Genomic DNA, 15,000 nt, shown 5'->3' with positions numbered 1-15,000 from the left:
CTACCACACCAGTCATACCACCACCACGGCCACCACCACCACTACCACACCAGTCATACCACCACCACGGCCACCACCACATCACTACTTCCACAGCCACACCACCACCACTACCACACCAGTCATACCACCACCACAGCCACCACCACATCACTACTTCCACAGCCACACCACCACCACTACCACACCAGTCATACCACCACCACAGCCACCACCACATCACTACTTCCACAGTTACACCACCACCACTACCACACCAGTCATACCACCACCACATAACTACTTCCACAGCTACACCACCACAACTACCACACCAGTCATACCACCACCATAGTCACCACCACATCACCACTTCCACAGCTACACCATCACCACTACCACAACTGTCATACCACCACCACAGTCACCACAACATCACCACTTCCACAGCTACACCACCAACACTACCACACCAGTCATACCACCACCACAGTCACCACAACATCACCACTTCCACAGCTACACCACCAACACTACCACACCAGTCATACCACCACCACAGCCACCACAACATCACTACTTCCACAGCTACAACACCAACACTACCACACCAGTCATACCACCACCACAGCCACCACAACACCACCACTACCACAACACCGTTACTAACACACCACAGCCACAATTTAACACCACCACAACTACCACATCACTACGGCTAGGACACCACAGTCATATAACCCTACCAGAGCCACCATATCACTACCACTATCACAACACCATCACTACCACAACGCTACCACTACCACACCACACCCACCAATTCACCATCCCTACCACATCATCACCACTACCACATCACCACCATTACCACAACACCATCACTACCACAACGCTACCACTACCACACCACACCCACCAATTCACCATCCCTACCACAACACCATCCCTACCACATCATCACCACTACCACATCACCACCACTACCACAACACCACCCCTGCCACACCACACCCATACAACTCTACCACTCCCATCACATCACCAGCAACATCACACCACCCCTACCACATCACACCCATACAGCCCTAACACAGACACCACATCACATCATCTACTACCACACCACCACCACTACCACAACACTATCCCCATCACACCACAGAAAGAGCTATACCAACACCACAGCTACCACATAACCACTAGTACCACACACAAACTACCATCACCACCACCGTCACATCCCCATCACAGTCGCATCACCATCACAATCACATCATCACCACAGTCTTACCCCGTTGATAACCAAAACATCATCATCATCATCATCATCATCATCATCATCATCATCACCATCCACCCTCTAATTTGCCAGTAATTTACTGATGGCAGGAAGAATATAATGAATGAGAAAAGCAACTGGTGACTACTTTCCATATCTTCACTACAGGAGCATACCACACGGCTGAATAAAATCGCAAGATGGTAGAAAGACGATTTTTTTTTCCTTAATTTTTTACTTCATACGGAAAGGTTACACCCAAACTCAATAAAACTGCCTAGTAAAACAATAATAAAGACATGGGATTAAACTGAAGGGGTTAATAAAGAACCTGTTTCACTACACCACGTCTAGGCTGAATAAAATCGTCTGGTAATATTAAAAAAACAATAGACGCTGTTAGGAAGGGCTTAATCGACACTCCGTTTTTCCTACTAACAAGGACAACCTCAAACCTTAAATTTTTAACAATCGTCCTAGAACTTAAAAAATCGTCCCAAAAATCGTCCTAAAAATTTATAAAAATCGTCTTGTACCAGCACTGTATCGAGAAAAATATACATAAGAAAATAATTCGTCGTACTGAAAGGGCAGTATATTTATTTCCTTCTGACTATCTTCAGACGATTTCATTCAGCTTGGGAGAGACCTTTGATGGAGTTAGGAATTGTTTTCATTAACCCTTTCAGTACGGATGAGATTTTCAGAGTTAAGTTGTCTGGAAGTAGTGAAAATAAAAATAAAAAAAATATATGGGTGTCGTGCCCGTATTCCCGTCGGGAAAGAAAGCTCCCTAACACCTGTTCCTTAGCGATTTATTTTTTGGAGGTGATTAATATCCTTCTGTATGTTATTTATGCAGTGTATGGTAATATCGGATGGAATTATGTGACGCAGTACAGGACATTACGGTGCAATAAACAAAATAAATCGCTTGGGAAAATGTGTTAGAGGTTCCTTACTGGCCTAGGACCCAATCACACTACCACCACAACCCAACCAAATCCAAATCACCACCAAAACCACATCACAACCACACTACCACCACAACCACATCACAACCACACCACCATCACATCACAACCACACCGCCACCCCAAGCATCATCACCATAACAGTCACAAACATCTCACATTCACGACCACTACCGCAATCACCACAACCACTAACATAACACCACAACCACCAACATAACATCACAACACCCACGACCCCATCACCACCACGCTAAACCAATCACCAGCACAACCACAACATCACCACCACAGACAATCACAGCCATGGGTGGGGTCAATTCATTTTTGTCAATTCCAGTTCAGAATAAAATCTGAATTAATCAATTCTAATTCAATTCAATTCATTCGTCAAAAAAAGAAATCTTCAATTCCAATTCAGTTCAATTCATTATGGTCGATATTTCATTCAATAAATATTTTTTTAAATTCAAAATTAATTTTAATCTACCCAGTACAACGGAAAGAAATAAAAATGAGGTTTCAAATTATTTTTAACATTTTTTTGTGATACCAAACTGTATATTTACTGTTTATTTGAGTATACTGTAAGTTAATTATTGTACACTAATGAATTCGCATATTACAGCATAAATTATTATCTTATCAATTCAGTCATCAGTTCACATCAATTCATTGATATAATTCCAATTCAATTCAGTTAATTTTATTTTTATATTTTTCTCAATTCCAATTCACAGTTTTATTTATTTTTTTATCAATTCCAAGTCAATTCATAATTGACCCCAGCCCTGATCACAACTACAACAACACACCCATCACACAACCACAGTGGGCTACCAAACAGAAACACATTAAATAACATCACAACACTACAAGCCTACAACACACAGTACTTTTATTCACATCACAGGCTAATTAGACTACAACACAACACATCCACTGCCATAACACAAACACAAACAGTAACATCCACAGCACGACAAATACACCATAACAAGACACACAACACAGCCACAAAACTACAACACGATGCAACACAACAAGACTACACACAACGCACACATCACAACACAAGCGTATAACCACTACAACCACATCACAACACACAAAATCACTACCACAACAACCACAACACAAACAACAAGGCCACTACCACATTTTAACCACATTCACAAACCACAGTCGCATACTACCACATAACAACACAGCATCACAACACCAAGCAACATGACACAACACACGGCCACACCACACCACACAACACATTCTACCACCACACCTTAAAACCACATCACCAAGAGACCACCACACAACACAACCACAAACATACCACTACACAACACAGAGTAGCGAGAGAGTGGGTGAATGTGAGAGAGTGAGTGAAAGTGAGAGAGTGAGAGAGAGAGAAGTCACGTGGCGCTTTACTCACCCAAGCAACCGAGCTCCTGTCCTCTCTCTCTCACCACCACACGCCGACTGAACCCCCTCGCTCACTTTCTCACTCTCTCACACCACACAACCTGCCTACCTACCTACCTACTCGCTCACTTGCTTGCTAACTCTCACTCTTTCACCTGCTGACTCAAACTCTTATTCATCCTTTTATTTTCTTACTTTCTCACTTCCTCACTCACTTGTTAACACTCACTCCCACTCCTATGAGAGAGAGAGAGAGAGAGAGAGAGAGAGTCACCTAAATCACACAGACCTTCCTAGGTTGGGTAAAACTGCATGACGTGAGCACAAAAAAACAATAAAGACAAAAAGAAAAAAATAAAATGTCCTGAAGCCTGAAGGGCCTAATGGTGATTGTTTTTGATAGTGATTGTGGTTGATGGTGATTGTGGTTGATGGTGATTGCAACAGCCCACTCGCTCCCGTCCATGCATACACACATCAATTCTACCACTTGTGATACGTTTGAGTATACATTTTTAGCATCTGTGTTACGTGTGCTAAAGTGTACATTTTTAGCACCTGTGTTACGTGTGAGTTTACATTTTAGCATCTCTGTTACGTGTACTAAAGTTTACATTTTCAGCACCTGTGTTACGTGTGAGTTTACATTTTAACACCTGTGTTAATTGTGCTATAGTTTACATTTTTAGCACCTGTGTTACGTGTGCTGGGGCTCAGGTAGAGTGCTATACTCTGTTCACTTTACACTGGCCTAAAATTGCCTTCCCTCCATCTTAAATGCTGAGTTATAGCACCAGATTAACACAAGACTATTAGGCTAGTCACGAAGAAGTGCTACAGAAAGAATGCAGTGCCACAGTAGTCTTTCGCTGCCACTGAGATACATAAAATACAAAGAAAAGGAGGAGAGTAAAGAACGATAAGCAAACTAAATCACTTAGGATGATGTGGTAGGGAGCTTCCTGAACCAACAAGAATAAAGATCACAATATCAATCTCTCTCTCTCTCTCTCTCTCTCTCTCTCTCTCTCTCTCTCTCTCTCTCTCTCTCTCTCTCTCTCTCTCTCATAACCAACACCTGTGCCTCTTCTTCCTTACCTGTGTCTTCCTCCATCCATGGCTCATTTGTTTCCTCCATTTTTCCCTCCTCTCTCTCTCTCTCTCTCTCTGTTCTTTGCTCCCTCTTTCATTCCTTCCTTTTGTTCTTCCTTCTCTGGCTCCTTCCTATCTTCATTTTCTCCTTCCTTCTTCCTTCCTTTATTCCTTTCTCCCCACTCCCTTCCCTCCTTCCTCTCTTTGTCTCCTCCCTCCCTCCCTCTCTCCCTCTCTACCCCTCCCTCCCTCCCTCCCTCCTTCCATTTTTCGTTCCTATCCTCCCTCCTGCATCCCTCTTGACCGTCCCTCCTTCTTTTCCTTCCTTCCTTCATTCATTCATTCTTTTCTTTTATTCATTCCTCCTTTCTTTCTTTCTTTTTCTTTCTCTCTCTCCTCCTTCCTTCCTCCATTCCTTCCTTCCTTCCTTCCTCCTCCACGATTCACTAACGATACACTATGGCATTTTTGCTTCCTGAATTCTCTCTCTCTCTCTCTCTCTCTCTCTCTCTCTCTCTCTCTCTCTCTCTCTCTCTGTGTGTGCTTAAAAGTTCTCCATTCCATCCTCTTATTCCTTCTCCCTTCCCTTCCTTCCTCCTCCATCTTCCTTCCTTCGTTCTTCCTTCTATTCCTTCCTCCTCTTCCTTCTCCTCCTTCTTCCTTCCTCCTTCCATTCCTTTCTCCTCTTCCTTCTCCTTTGCTTCGTCTCCTCTCTATAATTCTCCCTCCTTCGCTTCTGACTTAAAATTCCTTCCTTAATCTCATTCTCTGTCTTCCTCTCCTCTCCTTCACTTTTCGTCTCTCCCAGTTTCTTTCCTCCTCAAAACTGACAGACAGATGAAGACAAAAAGATAAAAAATAAAGTTAACTGAATGAACGATACATAATTAGCCTGAGAGACAGATAAAAATCAGATATATACAGGCAGACAGAACTACATATGGATGTATATAGTAAAAATGAAAATAAAAATTATATATGCTGTAGATAAGTACAGAGAGAGAGAGAGAGAGCAGAGACAGACAGACAGACAGACAGACAATAATAACCAGCTGAAATAAAGAAATTCTGATACACAGAAAAAGCAAAGAAACCAATAAATATAGATAGATAAACTGACAGACAGATATATATATATATATATATATATATATATATATATATATATATATATATACTGACAGCAAGACAGATACAAGAGGAAGAAATTAATAAAGCACTCAGCCAAAAAAAATGGTTGGAAGATAGATATACAGAACAGACAGACAGCCAAGGTCAAAGGGTGGGGAGGCTGGGGTGGTAGGGGTAGTGTGGTGGGGTGTGGTTGGGGAGAAAAGGTGGGGGTGGGGGTAGTGTGGTGTGGTGGGGTGGAGACAGGGTTAGTCTACTAGGATGGGGGTGGGAGTGTGGATGGAGGAGGGGATGGTGTGGTGGGGAGGGGGTACTGTGGTGGGCAGGGGGTGCTGTGGTGGGGTGGGGGAGATGTGGTGGGGAGGGGTGGTGTGGTGGGGTGGGGATGATGCAGTAATAGCAAGGGTGGAGTTGCCATAAGCTGCCACAACTTCACTAAAACCTATCAACATTTCTTGCAACTTGACCACATCCTTGCAAATCCCCCCCCCCTCTCTCTCTCTCTCTCTCTCTCTCTCTCTCTTCCTTCCTCCCCACTGCACCCTTTTATTTTTTATCACTTTTTTCCTTCCCTCCCTCTCTCTCTCTCTCTCTCTCTCTCTCTCTCTCTCTCTCTCTCTCTCTCTCTCTCTCTTCCTTCCTCCTCACTTCACCTCTTTATTTTTTATCACTTTTTCCTCCCCTCCTCGCCCTCTCTCTGGCCTGCCCCTCTCCTCTCCCCTCCCTCCTCTCCTTTCTTCCCTCCTCTCTCTCCTTCTCCTCCTTTCTTCCCTCCCGCAAATGGATGCTAGGAAGGCAAAGTGCAGACCTGTTGAAGTCTTGCTGTGGAGGAGGTATTGGTGGGGGTTGTGGGAGCTGTGGTGGTTGTGGTGGTTGTGGCGGTGGTAACAGTAGTGGTGGTGGTAGTAGATGTGGTTGTGATGGGTTGTGGTTGTGATGGTGATAATGACTGTGGTGGTGGTGGTGGTAGTAGTAGTAGTAGTAGTAGTAGTAGTAGTAGTAGTAGTAGTGGTGGTAGTAGTAGTAGTAGTGGTGGTAGTAGTAGTGGTGGTGGTGGTGGTGGTGGTGGTGGTGGTGGTGGTGGTGGTGGTGGTGGTGGTGGTGGCATTTGAAGTGGTGGTGGTGGGGGTAACGTTGCGCTATACTCCTTTCATTCCAACTTGAGCAAAAATGTCCTTCTCTTCATCTTCAGTTCTGAGTTATAACAAGAGATTAACACTAGAATATGATGCTAGTCAAGAAGAAGTGCTGTGGAAGGGATGCAGAGTTGTAGCAGTGTCTTATTCCGTCACTGAACTACATGAAATAAGCTGCAAAAGGACGAAAACCTGGGCCAAATTAAGGTGAAATGAGTATTGTTGTGACCTTTGGAACTAAGGGTAGACATAAAAAAAACATACAAACACACAAAAGGGCACACACACACACACACACACACACACACACACACACACACACACACACACACACAACACCAAACGAGGCACTCAATAACACATAACATAATCAATAACACAACAGAACACAAGAAAGAAAATATGAACAATAATGGTACACGTGGAGGGAGAATTAAAAAAAAAAAAAAAAAAGGAGAAAGAGAAGAATGAAGAGGAGGGGAACCTAAAGCAGATAATACGGTGCCTGGAGAGAGAGATAGAGAGAGAGAGAGAGAGAGACAGACAGACAGACAGACAGACAGACAGAGACACAGACAGACAGAAAGAAACACGGACATTAAGAGAACAAACTGCACATATATAACACTACCTATTATAGAACAATTAACATTTTGAATTTTTAACCAAATATCAATACCAAGGTAAAAATTATTTTCAAATACAAAAAAGACGAGCCAAAAAAAAAAAAGCGGAAAAAACAGATAAAGAGAACAATAACAAGAACACGGCCAAGAACAAAGAATTATGGAGAACAGAGAACGATGAACACAACGACGAGGAGAACAGACAACGCGAGGCCAGGCAAGTTCCGGGTGTGAATAACTGAGTACTACACACCTGCCTCACTCCACCCTGCCTCTCCCCACCCAGCCTCTCCCCACCCTGCCTCGCTCCACTCTGCCTCGCCTCACACTGCCTCACTTTACCCCTCCCTCACCCACGCCTGTATCACAAGCTGCCTCACCTCTGCCTCACCCCACCCTATCCTGCCTTACCTCTGCCTTATCCACCCCTGCCACACCCTTACCTCACATCATCTTGTCTCACCCCACCCTAGCTGACCCCACACTCTCTACCCCTGCCTCACCCCACCCCCTGCATCACTCGATCTCCCTTACTCCACTCTGCCTGCCTCACCCCTGCCTCAACTCTGCCTCACTCCACCCCTGCCCTGCCTCGCTCCAGATCACCGCTAGTGTATATGTGATGATGTGGAAGTGTAAGCATGAGTGTGTGCTTGTGTTTGTGATTGTGTATACGATAAGCGTAAGTGTGTTTGTGTACATTATAAGAGTGTGTGTGTGTGTGTGTGTGTGTGTGTGTGTGTGTGTGTGTGTGTGTGTGTGTGTGTGTGTGTGTGTGTGTGTGTGTGTGTTTGGAGATAGCTGTGTATGCAGTTCTGTACGAGCGACTGCATGTACCGGTAGTTGTGTAAATTGTGTAACCTACTTAAGTGTGTAGCTGTGTATGTGACTGTATAAGTTTGCAGTTGTAAGTCAAACTATGTACGTAGTTGAAAAAAGGTGAACAGCTGTGCAAAAGCATATCTGGAGGTGTATGTGTCCAAATGTGTACACAGGCAACTTATGGTGTGTATCTGTGTAAGTGTATCATTAGGTAGGTGTGTAACTGCATGGCGGCAGAGAATGGCATCATATTCTAGTGTTAATTTATTCAGTATTCATGATGGAGAGATGGTAATTTAAGGACAAGTTAAAATAAAAGAAGTATAAAGATTTTTTTAACGTGGTGTCAACGAGGCCGTAGGAAACAGTGAACGTATCTAAACCCTATTCTCGTCAACAGCCTGGATCGTACCCGAGACCGTACAGTTCCCAGTTCACGGCTCTAACCACTACTCCGGCGGCAAGGTCACTGGTACAGGCTGGGGGAGGCGAGGCATGAAGGGAATAATATATGACCGGCTAACTCCCTCACACCTGCCTCCACACCTGGCTCCACACCTACCACACCTGCCACTCACCTACCACACCGGCCACACACCTACCACACACCTGCCACCATACCTACCACACTTGCCACACACCTGCCGCCACACCTACCACACCTGCCTCCATACCTACCACACCTGACTCCGTATCTACCACACCTGCCACACACCTGTCACACACCTGCCTCCATTCCTACCTCACTTCTGCCTCTACATGTACTACACCTGCCACACACCTACCACACCTGCCTCCACACCTACCACACCCCACACCTTCCACACCCCACACCTGCTACACCCCACACCTACCACACCTCACACCTACCACACCCCACACTTACCACACTCCACACCTCCTACAACCCACACCTACCACACACCCCACATCTACCACACTCCACACCTACCACACACTTGCCACACACCCCACACATACCACACACCTGTCTTCACCTGAGCAAAGCAGTGAGCGGGATGGACTGGGATGATGGAACGAGTTGTAACCTTTTCAGTACGACAGATTTTTCCTGAGTTGTACTGTATCATCTAGAATGTGTAAGAATTAAGTAAAGTGGGGAGGGGGAGTCAGTGGATGAAAGGGTTCAAATGTGATGAGTACAGTGGGTGTTGGCGCCGAGGTGGTGACATGTGAGGGTGTGAGGTACGTAGGAAGACTTCTGGGCCTCAGGGATTAGACTATAAAGCTTATGTCTAGTATATGACACAAAAATAGGAAGAAATAGCAAGAAAAGACTGACAGAAGTTTTAGAGAGAAATAATCGAGAAAGAGAAGGGGCAGAGACACTAAATTTGGAAAAAACGACACTAAATGTAAAAGGAAGAAAAAAAAGGGGGGGACCAGTTACATATCCAAAAACAAAAGCAAGAAAAGGAAATAAAAAAGAAAACAAGCGATTATATATGCACAGAAAGCCAATATAAAAACATAAAAAGAAAAAGCATGAGACAAGAGATGAAAAAAGGGACATACTCAAAACGGAAAAGGGAAGGAAAAGGGCGAGATTATGCATGTACAGAAAAATATTAAAAAAAAAAAATAAATCGGCCTTATGGATATGATACGAAGACTAATATAGCAAAAAAAAAATCTGAAGCGAGGGAGTCAGAAAAAAAAAAGGATAGAAAAATGCCTATTAACCAAACGAGGGACATGAATACAGATAAATATTTTCTTCTGAGTCCAAATCATGCCCTAGAATACGACCTGCACTAGTCGATGTTACAGCCAGGTCCCCAATTGTACGGCTGGGTGAAGAGGAAAATAAACAAGCTTTGTCCACGAGCCTGACCATCCCATCAGCGTGGATATAATGGGGAGAAGCAGCAGGAAAGGGGGGCCTGGCCATAAGTCTGAGAGGGGGAGGGGGAGATGGGGTGGAGGGGGTAAGTTTGGGGGATCGTGTATGGGTGGGAGTAGGGGATGGTGGGGAGGTGAGGTGGGGGTAGAGACGGAGGTAGGGATGGTGTTGTGGGGGTGCGGGGGAGGATGGTAAAGGGGTGGGGGTAAGGGGTGAAACGGGTGATAAGGGGGTGCGGTGGAGGGAGAGATGGGGAGAGGGTGGTGATAGGTGAGGGGAGATGCAAGGGTGGTGAGGGAGCGGTGGTGATGAGGGGGTGTAAGAGGGTTGGCAGCCAGGAGAGAGCAGAATGGGCTGTAATGTGTGTGTGTGTGTGTGTGTGTGTGTGTGTGTGTGTGTGTGTGTGTGTGTGTGTGTGTGTGTGTGTGTGTGTGTGTGTGAGAGAGAGAGAGAGAGAGAGAGAGAGAGAGAGAGAGAGAGAGTCACTGTGTAGATGGATATGAAGTTCTTTTGATCCAGCAAGGGCGACAAGAGGTGACGGGAGAGAGGGAGGGAGAGAAGAGAGACAGGGAGAAAGAGTATAAGAAAAAGAGAAAGGACGAGTAGGAGGGGGATATGAGAAAAGATTTGGAGAGAGAGAGAGAGAGATGAGGGAAGAATGGAAGGTGGGGGGGGGGAAAGGAAGAAAGAAAATGGAGAGAAGAGAGATAAAAAGATGAAGAAACCTTAGAGGAGTAAAAGAGAGACTGGAATGACAGAATGGAGGGAGGGAGGAAAGAGGAAGTAAGGAAGGAAGGAGGCAGGGTGGGAGGAGAGGAGGGAGAAAGGTCAACGTGAATTACTTTAACACATAGGCTACACACACACACACACACACACACACACACACACACACACACACACCATATCTATGTTTTTGTTCCAGTTGGTTGATAAGAGCCAACCCCAACTTTTACACACGGAACGGAGTCATAATCAGTGTCATTTGTGTCGACATCATCATCATCATCATCATTAAAATTACTATCATTATTTTGTCCCTGCGCCAGAGACAGTAATTAGCGATTGGATGACTGTTTGATGAACCTTAATTATAAACAGTGATTTTGGCAGAGAGAGAGAGAGAGAGAGAGAGAGAGGGTGTCTATGCCTTTCCTCCTCCTCTGTTTACCCGCCGCCCACTAACCTGGATGTAGTGAGGGCGGACCACCTTGAAGAACACACACAGATACGTACATATGTCTGCTTACACTGTTTATCTCGCCTGCACACATGTACGCACACGCAAACGTAAATGCACGCACACACACACTTTCTCAAGGACACACAGATTTGTTTGTTTACACGAGCAGTTTACCTTATGAACATTCACACATGCACACGCAGGGCCACATGCTCTCTCTCTCTCTCTCTCTCTCTCTCTCTCTCTCTCTCTCTCTCTCTCTCTCTCTCTCTCTCTCTCTCTCTCTCTCCAGTGCCTCCCAGTGCACGCCTCACAAACACCCTCATATTATCTTAGTATTTTCCATCTCTTATCTCTCTCTCTCTCTCTCTCTCCCCTATCAATCCATCCCCGTCTTCTCTCCCTCTCCTATCCTCTCCTCTTCCCACTTCATTTCATTTGTCTTCTTTGCCCTTCTCTCTCTCTCTCTTTATTCTATCCTTTTACTACCTTCTTCCTTCCCTCTTCCTCTCCCTTTCTCCCACCCTTATCTCCCTCCCTCAGACCCCATCCTCTTCCTTCTATCCACACCTCTCCCTCCTCCTCTCTTCTTTCTCCACTCCCTCCACCTCTCTTAACGGAGCCAATCGCATTTCTCTAGATTAACAGTATTTACCTCTCTCTCTCTCTCTCTCTCTCTCTCTCTCTCTCTCTCTCTCTCTCTCTCTCTCTCTCTCTCTATTAATAGGTGCAAAAATGCCTGTTAATGAAGCTAATGATGATTCTTGTTTTTTTTTGTGTGTGTGAATCAACAAGTGGACACAAACAACCTACGTGCACACAGTTTACGTACACAAACATATACACACACATACGTACATAAATACACACATACCATCGCATCATTACAATTACAGATATTTACACAGTCACGCATAAAGAAATACGGTAGCCTATAGGCCCAGATGTAAATAAAAACGGATAATCAAGTACTTACACGCACACATACACACACATACACGTACACATTCAGACACGCTGACACAGAACCTACTGCAAAAAATATATATTCCTGTACGTGTGTGTGTGTGTGTGTGTGTGTGTGTGTGTGTGTGTGTGTGTGTGTGTCTGTGTGTGTGTGTGTGCGTGTGCGTGCGTGCGTGCGTGCGTGTGTGTGTGTGTGTGTGTGTGTGTGTGTGTGTTCAGGGCCAAACTCCTGCTACAAAAATATTGACTCCTGATAGATTGATTGGGGGGGAGGGGAGGGGAGGGGAATCGAGAAATAGGTGAGGAGGAGGGGAGGAAGGCTGGAGAGAAGGATAATATGGGGAGGAGGAGGGAGGGGAGTGGGAGGAGGGGGAGAGGAATGGGATGAGAAGGAGGGGAGAGTGGAGGGAAGGATGTATGGGGTGGAGAAGGGGAAGGGGAGAGGATGGGAGGAGGGGGTTAAGGAGAGGGTGGGGGAGGAAAGATGAGCCGGGAGAAGGAGAGGGGGAGAGGGTTGGTTGGGGACTCTGGGGATATGGTGGGGATAGGAGTTGGGGAGAAGGGGTGGGAAAGTGGTTATGGAAGGGGAAGGGAGTTGTGGTGGGTGAGGGGGGAGGGGAATGGTAGGGAAAGGGGAGGGGAAGGGAAAGGGGGGGACGGGGATGAAGGAAGTGGGAAGAGAAACTATCAACGAGAGAGAGAGAGAGAGAGAGAGAGAGAGAGAGAGAGAGAGATTAAACTTACCAAACAAACTCCCTCTCAGCTCAGTTGAAGACCAAGTGGAGTCAGATTGTAAAACTGCTTTGACTAGTAACCAAGGAGACTCATTCCTACCTCTCATCAAAATCTCACTGAATATTACACAACCATGATTTAGGATGTCAGATTAAGCCAGTTCCATCAGATAATAGCAAAATAAATAATGAAGCAATAAGGGTGAGTTATGTAGGAAACTATATATTATTCTGACCTTTAGTGTGCCCTATATATTGGATTTTAGACCAGTTATATAAATCTCTTGCCACCTCTCTCTCTCTCTCTCTCTCTCTCTCTCTCTCTCTCTCTCTCTCTCTCTCTCTCTCTCTCTATCTATCTATATCTATCTATCTATCTATCTGTCTATCAAACTAGCAATCGACCCAATAATCTGTCAATCTATCTATATATCTATCATCCACAGTAATTAAAAAAAAACCACTGTCGTACTAAAATTTTTCAGAACACAAAAAATATATTAAAAAGAATAAATCGAAAAAGGAAAATTGTTACGGTCCAAAAATAAACGATCACCAGCGAAAATTCATGGATCAAATATTAAAAAAAAATACATTAAGAAAAAAAAAAGTTTGATCATTTACGGTTCAGGGATCAAAAGTAGTGAAAATTTTTGAGGAGGGCTGTGGAGGGGAAAATGGGAGGAGGGGGAGGTATGGAGGGAGAAAGAGGGAGAGATCGAGAGAGGAGGAGGGGGTAGGGAGGGAAACGGAGCGAGGAAAAAGCGTGAGAGAGAGAGAGAGAGAGTGAGTGAAACGGTGCGAGGAAACAGCGTGAGAGAGAGAGAGAGAGAGAGAGAGAGAGAGAGAGAGAGTACCGGTAATAAATAAAAGAGGGAAGAAGGAGGGAGGGAGGAAGGATGGGAGGAAAGAGATGGAAGGAGGGAGACAGGAGAAAGATTTGCTCTACCTCCTCTCCCTCTTCCCTCCATCTTTCCCTTCTTCAATCCTCTCCACCTCTTTCCCTTCCTCATTTTCTTATCTTAAATCCTCCTCCTCAAGTCTCCTCCTCTTTCTTTCCCATCATCTCTCCTCCTCCTCTCCCCCCTCAGTTCTCCATCTCTCCCTCCCTCTACCCTCTTCTGCTCGATTCTTTTACTCCCCACCCTTCTTATCTTCTCCCTTCTCCCTCCACTCTACTCCGTCTCCCTCAATCCATCCATCATCCAATCCTGTGTTGCCCCATGAGAACCACAGGAGCCCGGGGCTAGGTAAATTGGTCCTGACATTTAAGATGAAAGTGACCAGCCTCACTCATCCCTGAGTGGCATTACATGAGCAATAAACCCCGACCACCCCTTGGATATAAACCTGCACAGGCTCAATCCGACTGGAACACAATAATTACCCACTAAACCATCAGGAGCCATAATCTGGTTATATGGTTACCACCCAGCGTAGTAGTTTCCTGGTGTACAGGAAACCATTTGGCTTGTCACTCAGTGAAAAGTCACCCACAGGCAGAAGGAAGAGGAAAGAAAGAAAGAACGACAGCAGAGGATGGAAGGAAGACAGGCAAGGGCAAACACCTGACAGCAGCACTACATCGAATGAGTGGACGGTGAGCGCCCCCACCTACCACTGTCTCCCTCTCCTCCTTTACATCCCCCTCCTCCAAGTCTTCCTCGCCTCCTCCCCGCTCTCACCATATCCTCCTCTCTCCTCTCTACCCTCACCTCTTCCCCTCTCTCTATCTTCATCTCTTTTCTCCCTCTCTCGCTCTCTACTCTCGTCTTCTTCCCCTAATCTC

General features: G+C 45.3%; 1 protein-coding gene across 2 annotated transcripts in view; it reads right to left on the bottom strand.

Annotated features, from left to right (window-relative positions):
- LOC145397828 (uncharacterized) overlaps positions 1-15,000 on the bottom strand; it is a 115,225-nt gene that overhangs the window by 95,156 nt on the left and 5,069 nt on the right. The window contains exon 1 of one of the 2 annotated variants that reach the window (XM_080270862.1): positions 3,668-3,708. The exons of the other annotated variant lie outside the window; for it this stretch is intronic. The gene's annotated coding sequence lies outside the window, so the exon portion shown is untranslated. Of the gene's footprint in view, positions 1-3,667; positions 3,709-15,000 lie in introns of those variants that run through there. 2 annotated transcript variants of the gene reach the window in all.

The sequence above is a fragment of the Coenobita brevimanus genome, chromosome 43 (assembly GCF_032717465.1).
Source record: "Coenobita brevimanus isolate Jiangsu-jjx chromosome 43, ASM3271746v2, whole genome shotgun sequence".
Lineage (NCBI taxonomy): Eukaryota > Metazoa > Arthropoda > Malacostraca > Decapoda > Coenobitidae > Coenobita > Coenobita brevimanus.
This window is presented reverse-complemented; position numbering and strand designations above follow the sequence as displayed.